Source organism: Lontra canadensis, unplaced genomic scaffold, assembly GCF_010015895.1.
Source record: "Lontra canadensis isolate GAN:19392208 unplaced genomic scaffold, GSC_riverotter_1.0 scaffold30, whole genome shotgun sequence".
NCBI lineage: Eukaryota > Metazoa > Chordata > Mammalia > Carnivora > Mustelidae > Lontra > Lontra canadensis.
Genome location: NW_022631024.1, coordinates 11,773,411 through 11,790,562, shown reverse-complemented (window position 1 = coordinate 11,790,562; position 17,152 = coordinate 11,773,411). Strand labels below are relative to the sequence as shown.

At 39.4% G+C, this 17,152-nt stretch overlaps 1 protein-coding gene and 1 non-coding gene across 8 annotated transcripts in view; both read left to right on the top strand.

The window, feature by feature from the left end:
* MAPKAP1 (MAPK associated protein 1) overlaps nucleotides 1-17,152 on the top strand; it is a 243,423-nt gene that overhangs the window by 76,491 nt on the left and 149,780 nt on the right. The gene's annotated exons all lie outside the window — the stretch shown is intronic.
* Nucleotides 10,663-10,794, top strand: LOC116872899. The gene has a single exon (XR_004383701.1). It is a non-coding gene; the product is annotated as a small nucleolar RNA SNORA72 (small nucleolar RNA).

Genomic DNA, 17,152 nt, shown 5'->3' with positions numbered 1-17,152 from the left:
CTGAGTGTGGAGCCTGACATGGACTTGATCTCATGACTCTGAGATCATGACCTAAGCTGAAATCAAGAGTTAGATCCTTAACCAACTGAGCCACCCAGCTGCCCCCTTGTTTATCATTTCTTGCTGATTTGAAGGAATTTTCAAAAATGTATCTTGGATAATAAACTTCTTAAAAAAGATTTTATTTATTCATTTATTTGACAGAGAGAGCACAAGCAGGGGGAGCCGCAGGCAGAGGGAGAGGGAGAAGCAGGCTCCCCGCTGAGCAAGGAGCCTGATGTGGGTCTGGATCCCAGGACCCTGAGATCATGACCTGAGCCAAAGGCAGACGCTTAGCCAACTGAGCCACCCAGGTGCCCCTGGATAGTAAACATGTTTATGTGTCCAGATACCAAACATTTTATGGCAGAAATCTTCTTCTGATTTGTGGCTTGTCTTCATTATCTTTGTGGTGTTTTTTTTCTTTTTAAAGATTTTATTCCTTTATTTGAGAGAGACAGAAATAGCAAGAGAGCATGAGTGGGGAGGAAAGGGAGAAACAGGCTCCTCGCTAAGCAGGTAGCCTGATGGGGGGCTCCATCCCAGGACCCTGGGATCATGACCTGAGCTGAGGGCAGATGCTCAACTGATTGAGCTACCCACGTGCCTTGTGGTGTTTTTTTTGATGAACAGAAATTTATTTTTAATGTATCGAATTTATGAGTCTTTTGCTTCATCATTTATACTTTTTTGTCTTATTTGAGAAATCCTTCCCTACCCCAAGATCATAAAAATATTTCATATGTTGTATTTAAGGGTTTTTTAAAAAATATTTTATTTATTTATTTGATAGAGATCACAAGTAGGCAGAGAGGCAGGCAGAGAGAGAGGGAAGAAGCAGGCTCCCTGCTGAGCAGAGAGCCCCATGCGGGGCTCGATCCCAGGACCCTGAGATCATGACCTGAGCCGAAGGCAGAGGCCTCAACCCACTGAGCCACCCAGGTGCCCCTGTTGTATTTAAGTTTTGAAGATTTTATTTATTTATTTGACGGATAGAGGTCACAAGTAGGTAGAGAGGCAGGCAGAGAGAGAGAGAAAGGAGGAAGCAGGCTCCCTGCTAAGCAGAAAGCCCGATGTGGGACTTGATCTCAGGACTCAGAGACCATGACCTGAGCTGAAGGCAGAGGCTTAACCTACTGAGCCACCCAGGCACCCTGTATTTAAGTTTTTATATTTAAATAATCTGTCTGGAATTCTTTTTTTTTTTTTTCCTTTTTCCTTTAGATGTGTAATGTGAGGTAAAGGTGCAATTTCACTTTTTTTTCCTGAATGGTTGATTGGTTGTCTGGGCATTTGTTATTTAAATTTCATTTCCCCTTGGTCCATGGCGCTAACTCAGTCATATGTATCAAACTTCCCTTTTTGTGTGCTACTGTTTCTGAGCACTCTCTTCTTTTACAGTGGTTTGTTTTCCCTAGGTTAATATCACACTATCTTAATTATTTCAGACTTAAAACAATTTCTGATATATGGTAAATCAGGCCCCTAAAACTCTTTTTTTTTCCCTTAATTATGAGCATCCTGTGTATTCTTGAACCTTCCATATAAATTTTGAAACTGCTTGTCAGGTTTTTAAAAAATTCCTGTTAAGGTTTTGATTGGACTAGAATTTGTAGATTAATTTGGGATAGCTTTACTATTTTAAGCATGTATATCTCTTCATTTACTTAAATGCTCTAAAATGTCTTTAATAAGATTTTATAGTTTTCTCCATAGAAGTCTTTGTCCTTTTTAGATGAACTTACAAATACTTAAAATTTTTTTTATTCTTTTCCCAATATCGTTTAAATAAGTGTCTGTTTCTTGCTGGTGTATATGAATAGCAGTTCATTCTTCCTCCTCCTCATTCTTTTTCTCCTCGTCCCCATTATATTTATTCACCTCACGGAGATTTTCATCATTAACAGAGGTAGTTGATTCTTTTGCATTGGTTTAATTTCAACAACCTTGGTAAACTTCTAGTAATCCTATTTAATACCTTTTTTGGTTTTCTCTGGAGTCAGTGATTTGCAAATAATGATAGTCTCTCTGTTTTCTTTCTAATCCTTATACTTTTTTTTTTTTTTTGCCTTACTGAGCTGGCTAAGACCCCTAATACCGTGCTGAAAAAAGTAATCTTGCTATGTTCCTGACATTAAAGAAATGACTTTCAATATTCCAACATTAAGAATGATGTTTTTTGTTTGGTAGATGGCTTATGTTAGAATAAGAAAGGTCCTTTTTACTCCTAGTTTGCTAAGATTATCATTTTTTTTTTTAAGATTTTTATTTATTTATTTGACAGACAGAGATCGCAAGTAGGCAGAGAGACAGGGAGAGAGGAGGAAGCAGGCTCCCTGCTGAGCAGAGAGCCTGATGCGGGGCTTGATGACCTGAGCCAAAGGCAGAGGCTTTAACCCACTGAGCCACCCAGGCGCCCCTATCATATTTTAATCATGAGTGAGTGTTGAATGTACTGAGTGCTTTTTCTATATTTATGTATACTGCCATATTATTTTTTCCTTTAATTTTGTGATCTGATCAATTATATAAATTCATTTTCTTGGTTTAACTAGCCTTGCATATGACAAAATAAAACAAACTTTGGTCATCGAGTATCCTGGCTTTTATATAGTGCTGAATTGGTTTGCTAATATTTTCTTGAGGATTTTTGCCTCCTTTATTCACAAGTAAATTTGGCCTATAGTATTCCTATCTCATACTCTCAGGTTTTTGTTTTTGTTTTTAATGAATGCATCCTTTTTTTCTTTAAGATTTTATTTATTTATTTGATACAGAGAGAGACAGTGAGAGAGGGAACACAAGCAGGGGGAGTGGAAGAGAGAGAAGCAAGCTCACACTGAGCAAGGAGCCCAATGTGGGGCTTGATCCCGGGACCCCAGGATAATGACCTGAGCCGAAGGCAGATGCTTTATGCCTGAGCCACCCAGGCACTTCAGGTCTCAGGTTTTGTTACAAAGTTTTGGTAGGTTTATAGAGTGATTTAGGAATTATTCTTTTTCAGTACCATTGAATAATATGGGAAATAGTAGCATTATCTGTTTTTAAATGTTTGTTAGAACTTGCTAATAATCTGTTGTAGCAGGTTAGGTCCCATGGAAAGCAGAATCTGAAGTAGAGATACACATGCAGGAAATTTATTACAGAATGCTTTTGGATCAACATCTATGGGGAGAAGAGGAGGAAACAGCTTGTCATGGATAGAAGGAAGAGTTGTAGTGCTGACACCTGGGGCACTCTGAAATTAGGATGACACTTCAGGGTTGCCGCAAGTTGGGGTAAGACTGCTAGGTTTTATATTCCTTGCATCTGACTTATCACTGAGTCCTAGCTGCCCTGCCCTTGGACAAGGGGGCTCTATCAGCCTGTTTAATTCCAAGAAAGGACTAGCAGCTGATAGCAGCCATCCCAGCAGTTGGAGAATCTGCCCTTCATTCCTGAGGATGGCCTCTGGGTGGTGCAGCCAGGGACTACCCTTGGTGCCACTTGTATTTATTTGCTTCTTAGAATTCTGGGACCATTCCTTTGCATCTGTGGGGGCTTCTTTTCTTTGGGGAAAATTATACAAGGAAGGTTAGTGGAATAAGTTGTAGTCCGCATTTCTGCAACTGCTCCTAAGGTCACAACTGATAACCATCCACCTCTTCAGGTATCCATTTTAGTCCCTTCAGTCTCAATTAGCGTTTCTGCTGCTCTGGTGGCTTTCATAGTATGACGACTCGGACCCTGATCCCTGAGGGTCCAGGTCCCTGGTCCAAGGCTGTGGCTGCTTCATTTGTCCATTTACCAGCAAAATTGGGCAAAAGAGGAACAAAATATGCACAAGAAGATTTCCTGGCCAGATGTGTTCCTTCCTGCCTATTATGTAACAGCGGCCCTACCTTCTCCTGATGAGAATTAATTACTCCTGTCAGGATTGTGCTTTTTCTTCTTGCCTGATATCACTTGACACAAGGAGCATGAGGGGCAGCCATAGTCCAGCATTTAGTGGGACTTTTGCTGTGTCTCCTGGTGGAAGTGTTCTCGCTTTGGGAGCCAGGTTCTCTAAATCCACAGAGCCCTGATTTCCAGAGATAGGAAGCATTCTCCATAATGGCTAATCTTGCTTCTTCTCCTTGGTTCCTAGAACCATGTATTTTATCTGCTGGGGACAAAATACCATATAATGGTTGTTGATTTTTAGTATATATGTAACATCCTGGAAATGGCTTCCCAGGCTTACAGGGTGTCATCTGTGAGCTAGTGCCTTATCTGTACCTTCAACGTGTTGTTCAATCACTCTTTTACACTGACAGCTTCTGGGTAGTGTGGTATCTGATATGTCCAAAGGACCCCATGGTTGTATGCTACTGTTAACATCTCCTTTGCTATAAAGTGGATTCCTCAGTCTGGTGGAATATTAGGTGGGCTTCCACTTTGGTGGATCAAACAGTCTGAGATATTGGTGCTAGCTGAGGCACTACTGACAGGAAGTGCAAGCCCATACTGGAATAAGTGCTGGTCTCTCCCAAAACCACCCTCAGAGTAGAAGGGATCCAGTGCGTTCAGCTTGCCACCAAATGGCTGGTTGGTCGTCTTAGTGATGATGCTGTATTAGGGACCCAGCCTTTTTCTCTGTTGCTGTCAGGTTGGATATTTGACAGTAGGCGGTAGCAATATCAGCCTTGTTGAGTGTGAAATAATAGTGTTGGGCCTGTATATAGCCTCAGTCTCTGCCGCCATGGCTGCTCTAATCATGGGTCCATTGTGCCAGCATTGGAGAGACCAGTAACAAAGAGACTGGCTGAAGTCAAAGCAAGTCTGTGTTGAGAATTTCCCAGCCAGCAGTTTACCAGGAGGATTTATAGGACTCAGCATATAGCTGTACTCACATCTGTGATTACCAAGTACAATCAACAAAGGGAAAAGGCATATGGGATGAGGTCTAGGTTTACACTTCTAAGAGTCCTCTCTCAGTAGCATCACACAGGACATGCTTAATTCTTCCCAGCAATGCGTTTTGTCAATATGAGCAAAATATTGTCTACTGGGAAAGCTTATTAGAGACTCAGTGCCCATAGTTTCTATTGGAAGCGCATCACATGGGCACCCTCTGCCTAGCATATACCAAAATTCCAGAGTCCTAGAAAGAAAGGAGGTGTTCAGCATAAACCATTGTTGTTTGCACAGTCAGTCATTCTTACTGGTTAGGGTAATGAGGACTCTACTGAGGTCCAAGTTCCCACAAGTCTACATATTTTAACCCCCTGACACATGCCTTCACTTTGACGTAAGGAAGATGAACAAACATGTCCTAAACTCATGACTATTGGGAAGATTCCCTATCACTGTTGTCTCTCTCTCTTTTTTTTTTTCTTAAGATTTTAAAAATTATTTATTTGACAGAGAGAGACACAGTGAGAGAGGGAACGCAAGCAGGGGGAGTAGAAGAGGGAGAAGCAGGCTTCCCACCAAGTAGGGAGCATGCCATGGGGGATCAATCCCAGGACTCTGGAATCATGACCTGAGCCGAAGGCAGACACTTAACAACTGAGCCACCCAGGCACCCCAGTATCACTGTTGTCTTTTAAGGCCACTCCTGAATGGGACTATAGTATAGCCATGGTCCACTTTTAGCTTCAAAGATGTCCAGTGGTTCTTGAAGTGTTGGTATTCCTCTTTGTCAGTGTATAATTGCAAAATGGCCATAGGTAGGTTGGGGGAATCATTACAGTTTTTACCTGATGTAGAGGTATAGGTCCTTCTTCCTTCAGCTTTATCTCATAATCTCACACTTTTTGGATATGTCTATCTCTAGGTATTTTTTATACCTATTACTTCCTATTTGATACATGAATTATTTATGTGTTTTTAAATTTCCAAACCTATTAGGTTTTATAATTTTTCTTTTTAGTTATTAATTCTAACTTTATTGTTTTGTGGTAGAGAAGATGGCCTAATGATACCAATTATTTGAAATTTGTTGAGCATGGTTTTGTGTCTACTGATGTAGGTCCCTTTTTATAAATATTACCTGTGAACCCAGAAGGAATGCTGGAACAACTGCTGCTCTTAGTTGCAGGATTCTAAATATGTCCATTAGGTCAAGCCTGTTAATGTTGTTAAAATCTGTGTTTTTATTGATATTTTTTTATCTGTCTGCATTGTCAATTAGACAAAGATACATTAGAATCTTTCACTTTGCTGATTACCTGGTTTCCCTTAATGTTCTGACAGATTTTCTTTTACATATTAGGAGGCTATGTTTTTAGGTTCATACAAGTTCAGAATTATTGTTTCCTGGTAAATTGAACTATTTGTGATTTGTGATTCTATCTCTAGGGTACCCCCTCCCCATTTACATAGCTATACCAGCTCCATTTGGTTAGTATTTGCCTGATAAATGTGCAGTTTCATGTTTAACGCAGATTTTTTTTCCTTGCTTTTCCTCTTTGGGTTTCCCGGGACTTTCTGAGTCTGTGCAGTGGTATCTTTTTACCAGTTCTGGAAACTCTCAGCCACTCTCTTTTTAGACATCGCCTCTGCACCTTATTCTTCCCTCCTCTTCTTAAATTCTAGTTAAACTTGTTAGAATGTTACTTGATTTTCCCTGTTTCTTAACCTCCTTCTCATATTTTCTCTGTGTCTCTTCAGGTTACATTCTAGGTAATTTCTGCAGTTCCCTCTTCCAGTTCACATATTCCCTTTTCAGCTATGGAACCCATACCTTGCACTTGTAGTTTTAGTCATTGTATTTTTCATTCCTAGAAATTCCGTTTTGATCTTCTAAAAATCTGTTTGGTAATTTTAAAAACTTTTTATTATGAAACTTTTTTTTTTTTAAGATTTCACTTATTTATTTGACAGAGAGAAAGAGCACAAGTAGCAGAGAGGCAGGCAGAGAGGAAGGAAGCAGGCTCCCCACGGAGCAGAGAGCCTGATGTAGGGCTCGATCCCGGGACCCTGGGATCATGACCGGAGCCGAAGGCAGACGCTTAACCGACTGAGCCACCCAGGCGCCCCTATGAAACGTTAATAATGATTTTCCTAGTAGTAGTTCAGTGAACACCCTTAAACCTACCACCTATGTTTAATTGTTAACATTTTTCCGTATTTGCTTTACTTATGTTTTATTTAGCCATTTCAAAATTGCCATCCACTCCTAAATACTTTAGCTTGTATCCCCCAAGGATACTGACATTCTCTTACCCAACCATGATACCAGATTGCAAGCTGGATGAGATTTTACAGTTTCTTGCTCTTACTCATATTTTTAATACTTTAAAATTTTTCTTTCAACCTATATTTTATGTTCTGTTTCTGATCATTTTGTTGGCTCCAGTCTTTGTGGGCCTCTTACGTGATGCTTTTCTATGTTTTATGATTTGAGGCTGTAACAACTTATTTTCTGCAACTTTTCTTTTGAGATTACTGAGTCATATAGGTTCCTCCTACAAGGCTTTGTTAGCTTTAGCCTGGTACCTGGGGTTATTAACAGCCCAGGACAACTAACTAACTTGCTTACTTAGGTCCGTCCTTCCTTCCCTCTCTCCCTCCTTTCCTTTTGCTTTTGCTTTTCCTGTTCCTTTTCGTTTTCCTTTTCCTTCCTTCCTTCCATTTATTTTTTAAGTAATCTCTGTACCCAACATGGGGCTCAAATTCACAACCCTGAGATCAAGAGTTGCATGCTCTGCTGACTAAGCCAGCCAGGCACCCCCAGGATAACTTTAAATTCTTGATTGGAGTCTTTCTGGTCCATCCATCAGGTAATATGAATTTGGCATGAAAATCTTATATGAAAGTTGTGGTTATAAATTCTCAGGAGAAAATAATTTTTTTTTATTTGTTTGTTTGGGACACGAAATTTTCCCTTGTTATGTGGGGGACCTTAATTCTAATTTACTTTCACATGTAGGTCTTTGGGGTTCCAACTTTATTACAGATTATGGATGGGCTATACTGGGTATCCACCTGACCAAGAAAGTAGACACTTCCTATCACTTTGTTTGGTAAATACCATCAATATTGGCAAAACTTATGTTGTGTTTTCTTTTCTGGGTTGCCCATTTCACTTAATTTTGGGGCCTTTGTGAATTCCTCAAACACTGCCAACCTGTTGAACTAGGTAAAATGAATATTTTTACATTTTATCAAGTTCTTTAGTTGTTTTTCATTAGACTGTTGGTCAGGGTACATATTTTGCCATATGGCTGAATTAGAAGTTCTTTAGTAATCTAGAACATTTTTTTTAATGTTTTGTCTTAAATGTCGTAGAAAGAGTATTTTAGAAGGATGAGAAAGATAGAGACAGTTTATGCATAAATATGTCATTGTTCTTGATTTCATGAAAATGTTGATTCAAAATGTAATAGAAGGCTTTTCCCCTCCCAAGAAAGCTTTAAAAATATACACTGGTTTTGGGGCAAATTATAATAAGTTAAAGATTGTGGTCTTTCAAGTCCCTTAGGACCTGGGTTTCCATCTGAGTTCTCTCACTAGCTATGTGACTTTTGTGATTTCTTTAACTTCTTAATATTTATTTATCTGTAAAATGGAATAAGTAAGGGCAGTTTTGAGGATCAAAAGAGGTAATATATGTGAAGGGCTCAGCCTGGTGCCTGACACATAGAGAAATGTTAGCTGTTTTTAATTTTAGCCATTCTCTTTCCAGAAGTGTTCAAGGTGTTAATACAGAGTGTTAAATGTGAAATATCTCACATTATACATGTAACAGTGTAAAACTAAATATGGGTATGTGGGAGACACAACCATAAAGGGAAAGGCAAGACAGGTACCACAGTATCAGAAGATGAGGAGAAAAGCATTATAAGGCTTGGCAGGTGAGCAAAGCCAAGAAGGCCCTCTTGCTCCCCTCGGCTTTCCAGGACTTGGATTTAATAAGGATCTTCTCTGCTCTGGCTTTTTCTTTTGTGTTCTGTTTAATTAGTCCGGGAGCATATATATCCCTACCTCTTTGGACCAGAGGGAGTTCTCACTTCCTGTGGCCCACGGGAGCTGCCTAGCATACTTGAGGAGAAGGATGCTTGTTCCCTTCTATTGGGACCTCAAGGATAGTTAGGGATTTTCATTCTTACCAGTTCAACAAGGAACTGTTTGGCATCCCCAGAGTTCTGGAAGTACCTTATTAGATAAGAGATACAGTTGTTTTCTTCTGAATAGAAAAATCTATAATAAACAAGAATACAGAAATATATACCATGCAGCATCAGCATATATCAGATAATATGAATCATTTAGACATTTTTCCTCTTCCCCCGGTAGACCAGGCCTCAGTGAAATTCTTGTATAACTTTTCATTAGGCTCCAGTGTAAAGTATCAGAAATAAGAGGGAATCGTGTAGCCCACCTCCATGTAACCTTTTGCTCTGTATTTTTGCATGCCCAAAGACAAGAAAAGTGTGTCTTTTCATTGTCTTTGTATATTTCTCTTGGTACTACTATTGTCACTTTAGTTTTTTAGTAAAGGAAATTGGCTTATTTGAAACGTTTGTCTTAATCCTCTATGGAAATATCAGTTTACGGGAAGGTTAAGGCAGCTCGTTTGGGCTCCTCTCAGAGTCTCTGCTGCAATTGTCAGAAAGGAAACCCCAGGGAAACCCCCCGAACACAGGCTTCACAGGAGCAGTGGCTGCACAGAAGAGAACACTCTCGATGCTTTATCAGGTGCTGTCTGGAGAGCAGAAATAATGGGCTGAAGGCAGAAATGCTGATGTCTCCACTTTCCCAACTTAGCACAAACATCTTCTTTATCTTTGGTGGATTTTGGTGCCACAGAGGCGGCTCCAAGAAGCCTTAAATGCAAGTGTGATTGCTTTTACAATCCTGGCTTTGAAAACATGGCGTTTGGGGATTTCCTTGACTTGAATTCTTTTTTTAAAGGGAGTGGATTCATAGCATCCACTGTCAGTGCCATTTCCCTTTCTGTGATGACTTATGCACTGTGTACATGAAAGGATCCAGGAAGTAAGATGTAAACATAAGTAGATAAATGAACAAATAAATGAAACGCTATGTTGCCTTTGTCACAGAGTGAAAAGGCTTGACTATAACATAATGGGAACACAGCAGCTGTTTGATGAAAACTTTAGGATTTTTTCTGCAGATTTCGACACGTGTCTGCATTTATTTTTTTCTTTTTAAATAAACACTATGATATGGGAGAAGTAGTTCCTTAGACTGCCATGGTTACAGTGGAGCTTTTTAATGTACCACCATCCTAATCACTGCAGGTGCTGGTATGAGATACTCTCACTTTTGGGGCTTGCTTCCCTTCTGATATGTCCATCCTTTGGATGGCCCAGAAAGTGGTTTGTAAAGAATTTGCTTCTTGTCGTCATACAGTTTTTTAAAGTTGTTGTTTTGTTTTTTGTTTTACCATCTTAAACAGTTTGAAATGTACAGTTCAGTGGTATTAAATGCATTCATCCTATCATACAGTAGTCCTCCCTTATCCACAGGACCCCCCAGTGGATAGCTGAAACTGCAGACAGTATTGAACCCCATATGTACTATTGTTTTTTTTTTTCTATACATACATACCTAGATAAAGTTTAATTTATGAATTAGGCACAGTAAGAGATTAACAATAATAAAATAGAACAATTATAACAATATACTGTAACTTTGTGAATATTCTCACTGCTCTGATTTTGTAATAATCAGGGCAGGCTAAACATTTGATATATTAAGACCATGCATATGTCCCCAGACCTAGTTCTTTTCCTCGATCTGGTTTTATCAATGCTGGTGATAAACCAAGTCAGATTTATACAGTGCATCATATGTGGGAAATGTCTGTGACTCCAGGTATCTGATCGTCCTGGAGAAGTGACAGCACAGCTAGTGTAGTAACTTTTGAAAATAACCATTGCTAATTGATGATTACCAGTTGCCATTAAATGAGTTATAAAACTAAAAAAAAAGTTATGTGAATGTAGCCTCTCTCTCTTTCAAAATACCTTATTGTACTCACCCTTCTGGGGATGATGTGACGTGATAAAATGCCTGCGTGATGAGATGAAGTGAGGTGAGTGACATAGGCATTGTGATGTAGCGTTAGGCTACTATTACTGACCTTCTGACAGCGTTTCAGAAGGAGGATCCGTCTGCTTTGGGACCAGAGTGGACCACAGGTAACTGGAACTGTAGAACGCGAAACTGCTGGTAAGGGGCGACTACTGTATGATCATCCCCACTGTCTGTCTTCGTAACTCTTTTCCTCTTGTAAAAATGAAATTCTGTATCCATTAAACAGTAACTCCCCTTTCCCCCTCCACCCCAGCCCTTGGCGACTACCATTCTACTTTCTGTCTCTGTGATTTTGACTCCTTTAAGTACTTCATATATGTGGAATCGTACAGTATGTGTCTTTTTGTGACTGGTTTATTTCACCTAGCCTAATCCTCAGAGTTCATCCATGTTGTAGCATATTGCAGAATTTCCCTACTTTTTAAGGTCAAGAAACATGCCATTGTATGTATATACCACATTTTGCTTATCCACTCATCTGTCAGTGGGCACTTGGGTTGTTTCCATGTTTTAGCTGTTGTGAAGAATGCTGCAGTGAACATGCGTATACATATGCTTCTTCAAGCCCCTGCTTTCAGTTCTTTTATGTGTATACCCAGAAGAGGAATTGCTGGGTCATTTGGTAGTTCTGTTTTTAATTTTTTGAGGAACCTCCATACTGTTTTGCACAGAGGCGCTACCATTTTACTTTTCCACCAGTAGTGTACAAGGTTTCCAGTTTCTCTACATCCTCACCAACTTGCAGTTTTCTGGGGTTTTTTGATAGTAGCCATCCTGATGGGTATGAGTTGCTAAAAAACAAAAAAAAAAAACTCATTGTAGTTTTTACTTGCACTTTCCTTCTACCTGGTGATGTTGAGCATCTTGTCGTGTTTATTGGCCGTTTGTATATCTTCTTTGGAAAAATACCTATTCTGGTCCCTTTCCCAACCGTAATTTTACTAAAAGCAAAACAAGCAGCTTTGCAATGTTCAGAGGCTATTTGAATTGGTGAATAAGAACTGGGGCTCAGGGGTTAGACGGCTCCAGGTTGACATGGCTTTACCAGCTGTGTGACATTGAACAAGTTACTTCATTTCTTTAGGCTTCCATTTCTTCTGTAAAATGGGAAGAATAGTTGAATCTGTTTTGCGGAGTTCTTCTGGGATTACCTAAGCTAATATTATAGACATCAAATATATGGGATAGTATTTGCCATGTTGTAAGTTTTTAATAAATATTAGCTGCTATATTATTGGAATCATGAGGCAGTCTTAAGAGATGCCTTTTATGGGCGCCTGGGTGGCTTGGTGGGTTAAGCATCCAACTCTCTGTGTCAGCTCAGATCTTGATCTCAGAGTTGTGAGTTCAAGCCCTGTGTTGGGTTTGATACTTAACACACACACACACACACACACACACGCACACACACACCTTTTATATGTTAGTTGCCTTCCTATTTTGATAGGAGTATAATTTAATTCATTGCATTCTTGAGAATGTTTACTTGTTCTTCCAGTTCGTGGAAACTTACTATCTCAATCACTGTAGTATTAGGTGAAACCATGTGGAATTACAGTTTTTGTAGGTAATAAACTCTGACTGGCATCAGTTTAAAGTGATTCAGCTTAATGAAATAGAAACTATTTGAGTGTCTAATATATGCCAGAGTGCTTACTGTGCTAATTCATTCACTCTTCCCAGCTTCCCTATAAAGTATATATTACTTTCCCCGTTTGGGGAAGGAGAAACTGAGGCACTCAGAGTTGAACAAACATGCCTGAATTTATACACCTAGTAAGTAATGAAGCCAGATTTCAAGCCAGATCTTGTTGAATCCAAAGCTCATTTTCTTTTCTTTTTTTTTCAAAGTTTTTATTTTAATTCCAGGTGGTTAACATACAGTGTTATCTTAGTTTCAGGTATACAATGTAGTGACTCAACACTTCATACATCACCCGGTGCTCATCATGACAAGTGCCCTTGTTCATCCCCATCGCCTCTTTCATCCATTCCCCCCACACTCTTCCCCTCTCGTAATCATTAGTTTGCTCTCTATAGTTAAGAGTCTGTTTCTTGGCTTGTCTGTCCCCCTTTCCTTCCCTTGTGCTCATTTGTTTTGTTTCTTAAATTCCACATGTGAGTAAAATCATATGTATTTGCCTTTCTCTGACTGACTTATTTGGTTTATCCTAATACTCTCTAGCTTCATTGAATTCATTGCAAATGGCAGATTTCATTCTTTTTTTTATGGCTGAATAATACTCCATTGTGTGTATATATTGGTGTGTGTGTGTGTGTGTGTGTGTGTGTGTGTGTGTAATCCACATACAAGATAATGGATAATCTTCTTTATCCGTTCACCAATTGATGGACGCTTGGGCTGCTTCCTTATCTTGGCTCTTGAAGATAATGCTGCTATAAACATAGGGGTGTATCCCTTTGAATTAGTGTTTTTTATTCTTTGGGTGAATACCCAGTGGTGCAGTTGCTAGAATGTAGGTTAGTTTTCTGTTTAACTTTTTGAGGCACCGCCACAATGTTTTCCACAGTGGCTGCACCAGTTTGCATTCCCACCAACTGTGCACGAGTGTTCCTTTTTCTCCACATCCTCAGAAAGCTCATTCATTTTCCTTCCAATTTCTCCATATAAACAGTCTCAGAAACACCCCTCTTCTTTCTCTGTGCCCATTAAAGGTGAAAGTTAAAGAAACTACACTATTTCTTCTTAGTTGATGGGGATTTGGGTTTTCTTCAGTACAGTGAGCGTATATGGTAATTCTGTGTTCATGTACATTTTGTGCTTTCGTCTCTCTTTTTCATATTTGAAATATAGCAGGTGCAGTGTTGGTACAGTCACCTAGGCTCTTTCACGAAGGTGCTGGAGGGTGAAAATAAGTAACTTAGAGTCTGCTTTCAACCCATTTCTCATGGCCACCATCATGCCCACCATTTATTGATCATTCTGTGCAAGGAATATGCTAGATGCTTTAGTCACAGCCTCTCATGTCCCTATATAATTTATGTAGAGTAAGGGCTAAAATCCTGTACAGTATGGAAGGAAACTGAGGCTAAACAGGATTATATGATTTAGCCAAGAGCATAGGACCCTTTAGTCTATCTTGCTTCAGGGACCAGATGCTTTTTTTACTATACCCCATCTCCTCCCATTCTTAGAAAGGGTCTCCTAGAGGGGAAATGAGGACAGCCTTTCTATAGAATACTCTGTAGCACACTTGGGACTGTTATTCCTGTTGAATTTTCCCATTTCTTGCCTAGTCCCTTCCCCCTTACCTGTTCCCCTTTTCTTTTCCTTCTTCTTTTCCTCCCTCTGTTCATTCCTTCTTCCTTCCTTCAGTTTTTCCCACCCACTGACTCTCTCCTTCCTTCCTTCCTTTCTCTAAACCTACCTAATGAAGTTTAAATACTAAGATTAAGAAACTGATTAATGTATTTCCTGAAGAAAATTGGATTCTCGAGATATTCCCATTTGATTTTTTTTTTTCCTGGCACTAAAAATTATCTCTAAGTTTAATTTGCTTTCAGAGGAATTACCATTTTAAAAAATATGCTACTAAAACAAGTTAGATTGAATTCCTATCAGCTTTTAAAAGTGACCTCAGTCTTTTAAGTAATAAGATTTGGAAGTAATTCCTTAATATCTGAGTTTAAGAGAATGGCATGTTTTGAGTTCTAAGGAAAGCCTGTTTGACCTAGCACCATACTTATTCCTAAACTAGATAACCAGAACCAACTTTCTTACTCAGTCTGGGAACTGTGTTGGTGAAACCTCATCTGTTTGCAGCTGGAGGTTGCACTTTTATTCCTTTGTTGTTTCATTGTTTCCTTTAGGGTAAGGGAGAATAATTAAGGAGAACATCTTTTCTGAGCAGCTGGAATCAAATTCCAGCTGACTGCAGCACCTGCAAAGATGGCACCTCTGCCTCTGGGTGGCAGGGTGGGATGCCAGCCATGGAGCCCGCGACAGTGGGCTCCAAAGTGCAGAGATGCGACCGTGCCGCACCACTCCTGCCCTTCTGTGAGCTTCAGATGGCGGCAGTACCAGTGAATGCAAAGTGTCGGTTTTAGACTAATTAGAGGGATGATTTGTGAAACAGTGGCTATTTATTTAATTAATCACCAGCACAAAGCCATAAAACCCATATTTTAAAAATCCCTGTTAGTTTGCCATGTGGTTAATAGATTGGGGCACATTAAAAAGTGACATGGTGATGTATTAAAAATGTTCCACCTAGGGTTCCTTCAGAAAGGAACGGAAGCTGTCTGCTTTCAGATGCTGAAGTGTTACCTGCCAGGATTTGACCCGGCGGAGGTTTTAATGTTTGTAAAGGCATTTATCTTTTGAATAGCATCTTCATTAGGACATTTCCTCTCGGAATATTTCAAAATACAAAAATACGGGTAGAATAATTTAAAAAAATTATAATTAAAGTGATTTTGTTAGTTTTTCTTAACAACAAGGAACTATATTTTCCCATTAGATTATACTGTGTTTACTAAGCAAAGCAGTGTTTCTTACAGGGTATTCTTTTCCATTTGGGGGAAAGGGAGTCATTTAATTAAGTAATAAATGCAATAGCATGTTTGTTGCAGCAGTCAGAATTGCATTTTGTTCTGCCCTTGTGTCATTTTTTTATCTAATAGGTACAGGGACAATGGCTCTCCTTACTCAGTCTCAGCTCAGGTGAATTGTCATTTTTGGATAGCAAGAACAAAAAGAGACTTGACTTATTTAAGAGAGAACACTGGCATTAAAAATGAGTATGAATGATTTAGATTATAACAAACAATCATGGTTTTCATACGCACAAGCTTCTGGTTGGTGTTCAGTATACATAAATGTGTCTATGCAAGGCTTCCTGCACTTTGAGAGTATTTGGGGCCAAATTTGGTATGTATGTGATTGACTCTTATTTTTAAAACATTACCCTGAATGGTCAACTGTTTCTAATAAGCAGTTCCCTCCGATTTTAAGATTATGTATGAAAATGTGTTGCTCAGGTGGATGCTTGTACGGAAATTGTCCAGCTCTTAGGATTGTGTTTCTTTGCTGTGTTGTATAATTACCTGCTCTGTTAGAAAGGGAGCTGGAATAAAACATGAGTATGTTAATGCAGCCTGGAGCTGATGTGGTGGTGATGATTACGATGCAGATAAAGCATTTCTCATAACTGCCTTTGCCTACTGGAGCTTTTGAAACATCTGGACCTTTAATTGAAAAATAGTGTGGTGCTGTGCAAGGCAGACATGCTAAGTGAAGTCACTAATTTAGAATACAAAAATATAATTGATAAAGTGTTTTATTTACATTGTATTTAAATATTCATACTTTGTTATGCTTTGTATAACAGGGAATTGCTGGGTTAAATTTTCATGAACATAGACAGTTTAAATGAGATAAATTAAGTGAAAACGTTAATGGAATTTCACACTGGAACCAGAAAACAGTTGGTTGTAGGAGGGTGTGTACTTCTGCATGTATTGGGGCCTTTTAGGGAAGCAAATAGGTTAGGTCCTATTCTGTGGGTTTTGTGCTTGAGAATAACTAACCATCAGTTGGGAACATAATTGCATTTCATTCTTGTTATTGCTATCATATCTTGTTATTTAGTAAAAATAAAATAAAATAAAATGTTTCTTGGCATAATGGTAAATGGCTTTAATGGCAACATTATCACCCAATAAACCAAAGCCTTCCCCACCTCTCGGGGGCAGGTTATCAGAGCCTGCCCAGGAGAGCAGAAGAGCTGGTGAAGGGCGTGCAATTAACCTTTGTCCTGCATTCGCAGCAGGGGAACTGACCTAGCAGCCTTCCGAGGAAATCCAATTTAATTTAAAATGAATTTGAAAAGACAAATTAGCCATATCTATTTTAATAAGATAAAATCCCTACTCTCCCTATGTCTGGTTTAGTTAGGACCTCAGAGGAGATTAGAATAAGGCTCAGGATGAACACGAGGGAAATAATGCCAGGGGGCTGAGGTGAAGCCCAGGAGACCCAGGTACCCGAGTGCCCTGTCACTTCGAGTGAGCAGATCTTGGGCTGCCCATTTCCACAGAGAATTGCAACCTGAGATAAGCCTTC